This window comes from Meles meles, chromosome 3, assembly GCF_922984935.1.
Source record: "Meles meles chromosome 3, mMelMel3.1 paternal haplotype, whole genome shotgun sequence".
Lineage (NCBI taxonomy): Eukaryota > Metazoa > Chordata > Mammalia > Carnivora > Mustelidae > Meles > Meles meles.
Genome location: NC_060068.1, coordinates 13979432 through 13990413, shown reverse-complemented (window position 1 = coordinate 13990413; position 10982 = coordinate 13979432). Strand labels below are relative to the sequence as shown.

The 10982-nt window shown below is 42.9% G+C and overlaps 1 pseudogene; it reads right to left on the bottom strand.

Annotated features, from left to right (window-relative positions):
• Positions 1–2778: 2778 nt before the first annotated feature.
• On the bottom strand, positions 2779–3738 carry LOC123938421 (annotated as a pseudogene).
• Positions 3739–10982: the final 7244 nt, after the last annotated feature.

Here is a 10982-nt window from a genome sequence, read left to right as displayed (position 1 = left end):
TGCTCCATGCAGTACGTGCCCTCCCTATTACCCACCACGTGGTTCCTCAACCTCCCACCGCCCCCCCCCCTTCAAAACCCTCTGGTTGTTTTTCAGAGTCCATAGTCTCTCATGGTTCATCTCCCCTTCCAGTTTCCCTCAACTCTCTCTCCTCTCTATCTCCCCATGTCCTCCGTGTTCTTTTTCTTTTTTTTTTTAATATTTTATTTATTTGACAGAGAGAAATCACAACTAGGCAGAGAGGCAGGCAGAGAGAGAGGAGGAAGCAGGCTCCCAGCGGAGCAGAGAGCCTGATGTGGGGCTCAATCCCAGGACCCTGGGATCATGACCTGAGCCGAAGGCAGAGGCTTTAACCCACTGAGCCACCGAGGTGCCCCGTCCTCCGTGTTCTTTGTTATGCTCCACAAATAAGTGAAACCATATGATACTTGACTCTCTCTGCTTGACTTATTTTGCTCAGCATAATCTCTTCCAGTCCCATCCATGTTGCTACAAAAGTTGGGTATTCATCCTTTCTGATGGAGGCATAATACTCCATTGTGTATATGTACCACATCTTCCTTATCCATTCATCCGTTGAAGGGCATCTTGGTTCTTTCCACAGTTTGGCGACCGTGGCCATTGCTGCAATAAACATTGGGGTACAGATGGCCCTTCTTTTCACTACATCCATATCTTTGGGGTAAATACCCAGCAGTGCAATTGCAGGGTCATAGGGAAGCTAACATTGAGATACCACCTGACACCAGTTAGAATGGCCAAAATTAGCAAGACAAGAAACAACGTGTGTTGGAAAGGATGTGGAGAAAGGGGAACCCTCTTACACTGTTGGTGGGAATGCAAGTTAGTGCAGCCACTTTGAAGAACAGTGTGGAGATTCCTCTACAAATTAAGAATAGAGCTTCCCTATGACCCTGCAATTGCAACTGTGCTTTTTGGACAGAGAGTGAGAGATCACAAGTAGGAAGAAAGGCAGGCAGGGGGGAGGGAGAACCAGGCCCCTGATGAGCAGAGAGCCAGATGTGGGACTTGATTCCAGGACCCTGAGATCACGAACTGAGCCAAAGACAGAGGCTTAAACCACTCAGCCACCCAGGCACCACTGATTCATTTTTTTTTTTTAATTGAAGCATAGTTGACATGAAATAGTATATTAGCTTCATATGTACATTATACGATTGAACACTTTTTTCCTTATTCTGTGTTGACCAGAAGTGTAGCTACCATTCTTTGCCAGAGACAATATTCCAATAACATTGACCATATCTCCTATGCTGTGCCTTTTATACCACGTGTCCATTCCATAATGGGAAGCCTGTGTTTCCCACTCCCCTTCACCCATTTCTCCCATGCCCCACTCTCTTCTCCTCTGAGAACTCCTTTAGCAGATCAGTTTGTTCTTTATATTTATACGTCTGATTCTGCTTTTTGTTTTGTTTTGTTTTTCATTTGTTTTGCTTTTCAGATTCCACATTGGAGTGAAATCCTATGGTATTTGTTTTTCTCTGTCTAACCAATTTCTGTTAAATTTATACCCTCTGTGTCCATCCATGTTCCAAATGGCAAGATGTCATCATTTTTGGGCTTAGTTATTTTCATATATCTATATCTATCTATCTATCTATCTATCTATCTATCTATCTATCTTCACCTATTCTTTATCCATTCATCTATTTGTTGTAATATATCACCTGCTCTTCATCCATTCATCTATTTGTTGTAGACAGTAGGAGTTATATTAATTTTTCAATCTGTCAAAAAACCCAAAAAGAAAAAGTATCACATTATACTCATATCTATGTATAGTGTGGACATATTCAGAGGACTGACATTAGGAAACCTTATTTCTCTTCAACCCCATGAGAAGTACATATGCCATAATAACACTTTTCAATAACAACCCATTAGCAGGCATACAGACATCATGATTTTACATTTCAATACATGAGAAAAAAGACATACTCCCAACACTGTCTTTCCTCAAAACTTCTGCCTGTTTCCCACTCTAGTAGAGCAGGTCTTCACACGTGCTTTGGATACTTCATCATTTAAACTACAACAGTGGCTATATTAGAAGTCCTGTCCTTTCCATGTCCAAACTTAAATGAGGAAGTAGAAATTATAATAACAAACAATGGCTTATCAATGCGTATAGTTAAGTTTACCTGCAAAGATGTGTAAAATATTGCATGAAAGTAAAAATTAACAAGGCTATCATAAAGCAGTCTTCTTTACATTACAGATCATAACAGACACTTAACACTGTCGTTAAGTTTTACAAATGAATTATTTATATTCAAATTACAGCAGTTCCCCAAATCTAAGGAAAAGAAAATGGGTTGAGAAAGTTTCAAAGACTTTCACACCCAAGCCCTGTGTCCTCCAGCTGCCACTGGCCACAGTGATGACATACCCTGTGTGTTGTTATAAGACACAATGTCCGAAAAAGCCATGTTCTACTTTTATCTAATATTACCTGTTACAGACCAGTGAATTCTTTGAGATGAAAAACAATCCAAAAATTCAGGATACAGAGCACTTTGACAACATACAATATCTGAAATTGTTCAAAGCTCTGAAAACAGTCTTTTAATGGAAAACTGAATCTTTTTATGCTCAGTTTCAACCTTGCTGGGAAAAAAAAAATAACCATGACTAATCCCTGATACACATTGTTAACCATTTGTCTGTCTTCTGTCTTGGTCAGTGTTCATGATCTAGAGCCAGACCCAGAATATTTCTCCACATTTTCTCCAAGGGCTTCTTCAGGCACAGTGGTCATTCTGCTTCTCTCTCCTTCTGTCTGGCCCCTGTGGACATGAGTATCAGGACTTGCCTATTATCTGGCAGGGAAATCACACCCATGAGCTCTCTGTTTCAGTTGTGACCAGCAGCCCACAGATATCAGCCCACAGTAATCAGCCCAGGATCCACAGCTTACTACACTTCATGACACCCTCAAGACACTGTAAGTAGTGCTAAGGGCCTGGGTCACTGTGATATCTAGGTTACTCTATGTTTTCTCAGCAACAAGGTTACTTTACATCACACTTGGAATAAATGTCTACAGCTTCTCCTGACTCATGCACCACAGTGAAGGTTGGCAACCTTCTTTCTAAAAAGATGTTCAAGGCTTTCCTGATGGAAGTGTTCTGGTGGATGAAGGGATATAGAGGTGGGTCCCAAAATCAAGGGCATCTGGGTTCTGCTTCATGAAGGTAGACTTTGGTATATCAGACATAAAATGCTGGGAAACAAAAGGATTCTTTTGAGGGTAAGTATATAAAATGCATTCCCACTGATAGAATAACTGGCAAGGCATGGATTTTTTTTTTTTTTTTAATCAGCAAGTGTACATCATAGAAAAGGCTTGGATCTGGAGCTATGTTAACTAAAGGCTTATGTATTTTGGGGGGCTAAGACTCCCTCCATGTTTCAATGTTATGTGCTTCTAATTCATAGATCTGTAGAAGGGGCAACTTATACTATCTCTGTGGTGTATTTATAAATGATGAAATCTCAGCATTTCTACAAAACTTTGTTTTGTACTCTCCTGCAATGGTGCTGCTGGAACAACATTGGATGCTAAGGCAAAGATGGCTCTCTAATTGGTAGTATCAGAGACAGCAAGTTTTCAAGGGGTTGGAATGGTGCAGTGATCCTTGTGTGACCTTGCGAAGTTCATGAAAACCAATTTTCTGAATCTTGTTCTTCTTCCAACTGAAATTTCTCCCACATGCTGAATTTGTGATCCAGGGCTGCAGTCTGCTGCTACCAAGAAGGAGGAGGACCAGGATCTGCCAGTACTTCTAGGCTCTTCTCTGCCCAGAGGTGTGTGGGAATCAGGGTCTGGGTGGGGGCTTTCTGGGGGTGTGGGTGGAGTGCAGAGCCACGGGGTGGTGGGAAGTTTGTGGGAGTGCTCTGGAGTGTGTGAGCATAGAGGTGCCAGAGAGGCCTTGGAGTGCATAGGCACCAGGTTATGGGCTGTGACTTTCTGGGAGGTGAAGGTGGGACTTTTGGCTAGGCAAGCGGGGAAGTGGTTGGCTGAAAGGCAGCCCTTATGCAAAAATCTCTGGGAGATACCTGGGTTGTTAACATAGCTTGGCTAGTGTAAGTCATGCTATAAGAAACATAGGGTCTTCACACAGAAGACATCCCGGCAGATTGGGTGAAGCTAAGAGCTAACTGCTGTCACAGGGCTCTTTTTGCAGAGGGTGGCTGGAGTGGAGATGTATCAGGTGCTGAGGTTTTCTGGGATTGTCTTCATGGGGTGGGGTAGCCTGGCAGTACATCTGTAACTGCAGTGGGCATGGGCAGGAATGTCCCAAGGCTCTCTGAAGAGAGGACGCTTTGGGAGATAGCTATAGCTGGGGTGGATTTAAGATGGCGGTTGTTCTCTGTGCACAGTACCCACTAGCAAGATGGCTGAAACTCAAGTGGATGAAAGCTGGGATATCTTCAGCACTCTGAGTGTCCTGACAGAGTGTGAGCTATGGGATCCTGGGATTTCCACATAGGGTACTCCTTTTCAAGGCATCTGGAGGTCAAACATGACCCAGGATGTCACATACCCATATAACTAAGGGTGACCCATGCAAGATGGGAGCAGACCTGGAGTGTTCTTGGATGCTTAGCAACTGTGCCAACTCAGTATGATGTCTGGAGCTCTAGTGAATGCTGACAAGGAGCATCCCAGTGTGTGCCATGCTGGAGCTGCTTCTTGGCACAGCTGGGTTTGAGTGGGCTGGGGACCCTGGGATCAACGAGGTGATACACCAGCGAGGATGCTCAGACCTTGCTTCTGTACATACTATCAAAGTGGAGCAGAATTTGAGCTTGCCTGTGACTTGACACAGAAGGAGATCCAACACCCCTCCTTCCCCATTGTGTTGGGGGGGGGGGAGCTCTCAGGGAAGATCCTTCACATTCTAGTTGCTCTCTGAACTGTAGCTTGTTTTCTGTGTGCCAGTGCAGACACATTAGCTTACAGCCCACAGAACTATCCCTTCCACTGCAGTTGGCAGGCTGCTGAGGGGTGATTCCTGTGTTATGATGTCTCTGTCTCTGTTTTCTGCTGTGCAGAAGCTGTTCAGGCTGTTCTCGGTTCTTCTTCATGAGGATCTATAAATAGGTGTAGATTTGGTGTGTCTCTCGAGGAGGTGGGTTCAGTTCTCACCTTAGGTGGGATGAGTTAGGTCACCATCATGCACTCTTATATTTATAAACTTGCTCAAGTTTATTTCACTTCTCAGAAGCTTTATTTCCTATCTGTAGAATAGAATTTTTTCTCTCAGGATCAAATAGCCTCACTTATCTAATTTGCTTGGAACACAGTAGGTGCACATTAAATGCTTCTCCCTCCCCTAGTCCAACACCATGCTCTCCAAAACAAATGTCCCTTGAGTTTGCAGATAAACTGCACCTCCCCACCTCAATGTCTGAAATTCCTTTTAAAATAATTATTATTATATAATTCACCATTCAATACATCATTTCTTTTTGATGCAGTGTTCCAAGATTCATTGTTTACATATAATACCCAGTGCTCCATGAAATATGTATCCTCCTTAATACCCACCACCATGTTCACTCATCCCCTCACCCCCCACCTCTTTAAAATCCTCACTTTGTTTATTGGAGTGTACAGTTTCTCATGGTCCATCTCCCCCTCCAATTTCCCCCTTCTCCAAAAGCAAGGGAAACAAAAGTGAAAATGAACATTTGGGACTTCATCAAGATAAAAGTTTCTGCATAGCAAGGAAACAGTCTACAAAAAAGAGGCAACCCAGGGAATGGGAAAGGATATTCAAAAATGACAATAGAGACAAAGGGCTGATATCAAGGATCTCTAAATAACATAAAAATCTCAATAACCGCCACTCCCTCAAAAAAAAAAAAAAAAAGGATGATCAAGTTGAAAAATGGGCTGAAGACATGAACAGAAAATATATAAATGGCTAATAGACATATGTAAAAATGTTCATCATTGTTAGCCATCAGGGAGATTCAAATCAAAACCACATTGAGATAGCACATTACACCAGTTAGAATGGAAAAAAAAATAACAGAGCAGTAAACAAGTGTTGGAGAGGATGGGGAGAAAGGGGTACCCTCTTACACTCTTGGTACAAATGCAAGTTGGTGCAACCACTTTGGAAAACAGGGTGGAGATTGTGTAAGAAATTAAAAATAGAGTTACAATTTTTTTTTAATAAGCATATAATGTATTTTTATCCCCAGGGGTATAGGTCTGTGAATCGCCAGGTTTACACACTTCACAGCACTCACGATAGCACATACCCTCCCCAATGTCCATAACCCCCTCCCTCTCTCCCAACCCCACCTCCCCCCAGCAACCCCCAGTTTGTTTTGTGAGATTAAGAGTCATTTATGGTTTGTCTCCCTCCCAATCCCATCTTGTTTCATTGGAATGGGAGGCGAACCATGAGAGACTATGGACTCTGAAAAACAACCTGAGGGTTTTGAAGGGTCGGGGGTGGGAGGTTGGGGGAACAGGTGGTGGGTAATAGGGAGGGCACGTTTTGCATGGAGCACTGGGTGTTGTGCAAAAACAATGAATACTGTTACGCTGAAAAATTAAAGAAAAAAAATAGAGTTACACTATCACCCTGCAACTGCACTACTGGATATTTATCCCCAAGATACAGATATAGTGAAAAGAAGGGTCTTGTATACCCCAATGTTCATATAAACAATGTCCACAATAACCAAACTGTAGAAAGAGCCAAGATGCTCTTCAACAGAAAAGTGGATAAAGAAGATGTGGTCCATATATGCATTGGAATATTACTCAGCCATTAAAAAGGAGGAATACCCAACTTTGGCATCAACATGGATGAGACTGGCGGAGATTGTGCTGAGTCGAAGAAGTCAAGCAGAGAAAATCAATGACTATATGGTTTCACTTGTTTGTGAGACATAAGGAATAACATTGAGGACACAAGGAGAAGGAATGTTTGAAATTTCTAAATAGAGTTTGGGAAGACCTGACCTGCTCTTGGACTTTGAACCTCACAGGTCACTCTGGCATCTTGCTTGCCACTTGCTTGCTTTCTTTCTACCTACTCAACTGAGACATAATTCTCCTGGTTCAAGCTTCCTCTACAAACCTTCCTTGCAGGGATGCTAATTTCAGAATCCTTCAAGGGTCATGAAAACCTTTAGTAGCCGATGGAAATACCTAGTCACTGGGACACTCCTCCTAAGCATTTTATAAGTCCACTAATGGTTTGATTTTGGAGAAAATTTCAGTGAATTGCCTAGGAGGGTCTTACTGGTTTAGTAGTGTAGGTTTAACAAAGCTAACTGTATATTATGAGCATCATATCTTGAAGAAAGTTTCCATTAATCTTGCACCAGGAGTCAGATATGAAATGGAAAGGATAGAGGGATATAATCATTGCTGAGTTCCCAGAGTGCAAGGTTCACTGTGTCAGGTAATTGATATAGGACTATCCTGTGAACCTGGTAACAATTATACAGAGTGGTCATGCTCTTGTGTATCCCTATATTACAAAAGAGGAAAGTGGCATTGGTTGGACTTTATAGGTAGAGTGCTATAGCACAGTGCATGAAAGGAGGCTGTAGAGCTTAGAGGGCCAGGGTTCACATCATAGCTCTATCGCCTCCTAGCTGTGCAACATTGAGTACATTCCTGAACCTTTTGGATTCTCAGTCAACTCACCCACAGCATGGAGACAGCAATACATACCTCATAGATGTGTTTGAAGATTGAAATGACATCACAAACCTTAACAGTGTTTCTGACACATAGGAAACACTTAAGAGATACAGTTTGTTCTTAATTTTACTATTATTGATGTTACTCCAAAAATCCTGAGCTACAAAAGAGGGTGCTTGAATTCCAATCTAAATCTTTCTAGATCCAAAATGAAAATAATTAGAGACATAAATATATTTAGAACAAAGCTGATCATACTCTTTCCTTCAAGCTTCTTGGCTTCATTTATTAGTGCCAGGCAAGGTGCTGGGCACTGGAAACACAGAATAAACTATATTCTTCTGTTTAGGAGATTATAGGCTAGGAAAGTAAAGTAAATTGGATTATTTGTCCCCATTTTTTCACCTTTCCTTTATGTACATAGCCCTCCCAATTTACAACATTTACTTTTCTTTTTGAATGGACATGGCTGTATTACTTCTTTTCACCAATGGAATGCGAATGTGCTCATTGCAGAAACTGCAAATGCCAAAGTTTGGAGCCAAGTTTTGGCACAAAGCCTGTGAGTTCTTTGGTCAGAGATTGTCTGTGGCAAAAATACCTGTGTGTAGACACTCAGCTTCCCTTTTCCCTTCTATCAAATTGAACCAAGCAGCTGGTTTTGAAACCTAGAGGAGTCAGTGTGTATGAACAATGTTGACTAGGATGCGCAGGTCATGCTGTCAGTTCCCTCTGGTTCACTACCACATTCTCAGAGCCTTGGAGACCCCTGCCCACCATGTGGAGAATGCAGTGACTAGTGTGGTGCTGTTGTGACTATGATCCTGAGCTGTGCTGTACAGAGATCTGTAAACTCTCCTTCTGCATTCAAACACACCTATTTAATTAAGGTAATAGACATCCTGAAGCTCATAACACCTCCACCAAAGAGAATATGCAGATGGTAAATAAGCAGAAGAGAAAAAAACTGTACATTAGGAGCCATGAGGGAAATGTAAATGAAAAACTGACTGAGTAATTTCTACTACAAACCCAGTAGGACACTTAGTTAATATCAAACACAGTAAAAACACCAAATGTTGGAAAGAGTAAGCTTCCCTACATTGCTGGTGGTAATTCAAATGGAACAGCTACTCTGGTAAGAGTTTGATAGGCTCTACAAACATGAAGCATAAATGCTAAAACCCGGTAATCACTCACTCTCATGGACCTTTTTCTCAGAGATTAAAATTTAAGAGCCCACAAAACCCTATGCACAAATACTCACTTGATATTACTTAATAGTCTCCAAATATTGTAAACAATCAAAATGTCCCTCAAAGGGTCACTGAATGAACAGATTGTGGCATTTGCATACTAGAGAGCCCAATTCAGTGAAAAAAAGCCATAATATTCTGACACACAGAACTTTGATGGATCCTGGGGTATTATCCTGAGTGAAAACAAACTAAAATCCAACATCACGGTTCAGAATGGTAGGAATCACCTCGTGCAACAAAATTCCAAAACTCCCAAAATGTAAAACAACGGGGTGTTTGCCATGAGCAGGGATGGTCTGGGAAGGCGTGAATAGCATGAGGGAGATTTTGTGTTGGGGTACTTCCATATCTGGATTGCACTTTTAAATATATGAATGTGCATGACAAGCTGAGAGAAGCAGACATGTCTATCATACTACTGTCAGTTTTTTGGTGTTAATAGTGTTCTGTAATTATGTAGGATGTTACCCTGGGACAAAATGAGTCAAGACTGCCCCTGTGACAGGATGTTTCTGTGCTATCTGAAGCTTCCTGTGAATCTATAAATGTACCAACCTCCCTCCCCCACCTACATTAGTGCACAACCTGTCAACACACCTCAGAATAGTTCCCTAAAGCTAGCAGTCCCCACGTGGCTCCCTAACATGTGTATGTGAAGCAGCAGTGTAGGAGGTAGGTGGGGTTTGGTGCTGGTTTGTGATTGGGCAGATGGTGGTCTCTGAGGCACTGTATAGAAGGGGCAGAAAAGGCCAGGTGTGGAACAGAACAGAGGCAGCTCCCAGATTGCTGTCCTCCCAGAGCAATGTTTTGAGTTTGGGAAGGAAAGAACAGGACAAATACCTAGATCAGTCCCTCCACTTCCTCCTCTGGAAAGGATCTGTCCCCTGCTCTTGTAGACACCCTCCACCACCCTGCCATAACCTACATCCTGCTCACACAATCACCCCCCCCAAAGCTACCCACATTTTAGAGATGAAGGAATGGAGAACCAAGGGGTGAGTTACTCTGCCCCACACCCCAAAAGTGGGGTCCCAGTGCTTCCAGGAAACTTTGTCCAGAAATACATCTGTGGGGTAAATGGGGTCTGAGATGTTGACCGCTGGAGGTTCACAGCTTTGGGATCACAAAAATGATCCACTTCTCCTTCAAATCAAGTGACCTGGACTCCACCAGCCTCCACACTGGCTCATGGAAGTGGCAGCCCTCCTATAAGCTTAGACACCATCGATCTTAAAGAGGCTGACCTCTCTCCTCAGTTTTAACTTTTCTCCAAGATCCTCCACCTTTACTGCTCCCATCAGTTGATGTCCCAGTGCTATGAACTCGGTGCCTTGAGCTCTACTAGGGGACCATCACTCTAGGCTTTCTTTCAACTCAGCTACAGCCACAGGCAGACATCAGCTCACTGACATCCACAACTCACTGAGCTTCCACTTCATCCCTGGAGGTGAAAGTGACAATCTCCAGGGAGAAGACCAACCTGGAAACTTACTTTCCTCCTTTTTTCTGTCCAATGCTTGTCAGAATAACAGCTCTGCCTATTAGAAGTAATCACCTTCCTCCATATCCACAGACAACTTCAAGTTTTCCATGTGCACCTGTTCCCACTCTTCCTACCTGTCTCCTTCACTGCTTTACTCTGTCCATCCACCCCTTCACCTGGAGCAGCCAGTAATAATTAATGTGTCTCACTCAAAATCTCAGTGCTTCTGTGGCTCAGAACGGAGAGCTTACACTCCAGGATGCTCACTCACTCCAGTCTGTACCTGCCTCCCTCAGCCCACAGGAAGTCATCTAGAGACAGGGAAAAGTCCCATGCCTCTGGCCTCCCTCCATCTTGGTTCCCTCATCTTATTGTCACATTTACTCTCCAAAGGCCTGCATCACACAGGGACATGTAGTCAGGAAATACTTGCTGTGGTGGCTAGAGATTTTAAACTTCACGTCAGGGTCCAAACTCAAGTTTGCACAACATGAGTGGTAGGGCTTGGGACAAAAATCGTTTTTCCTGACATACATAC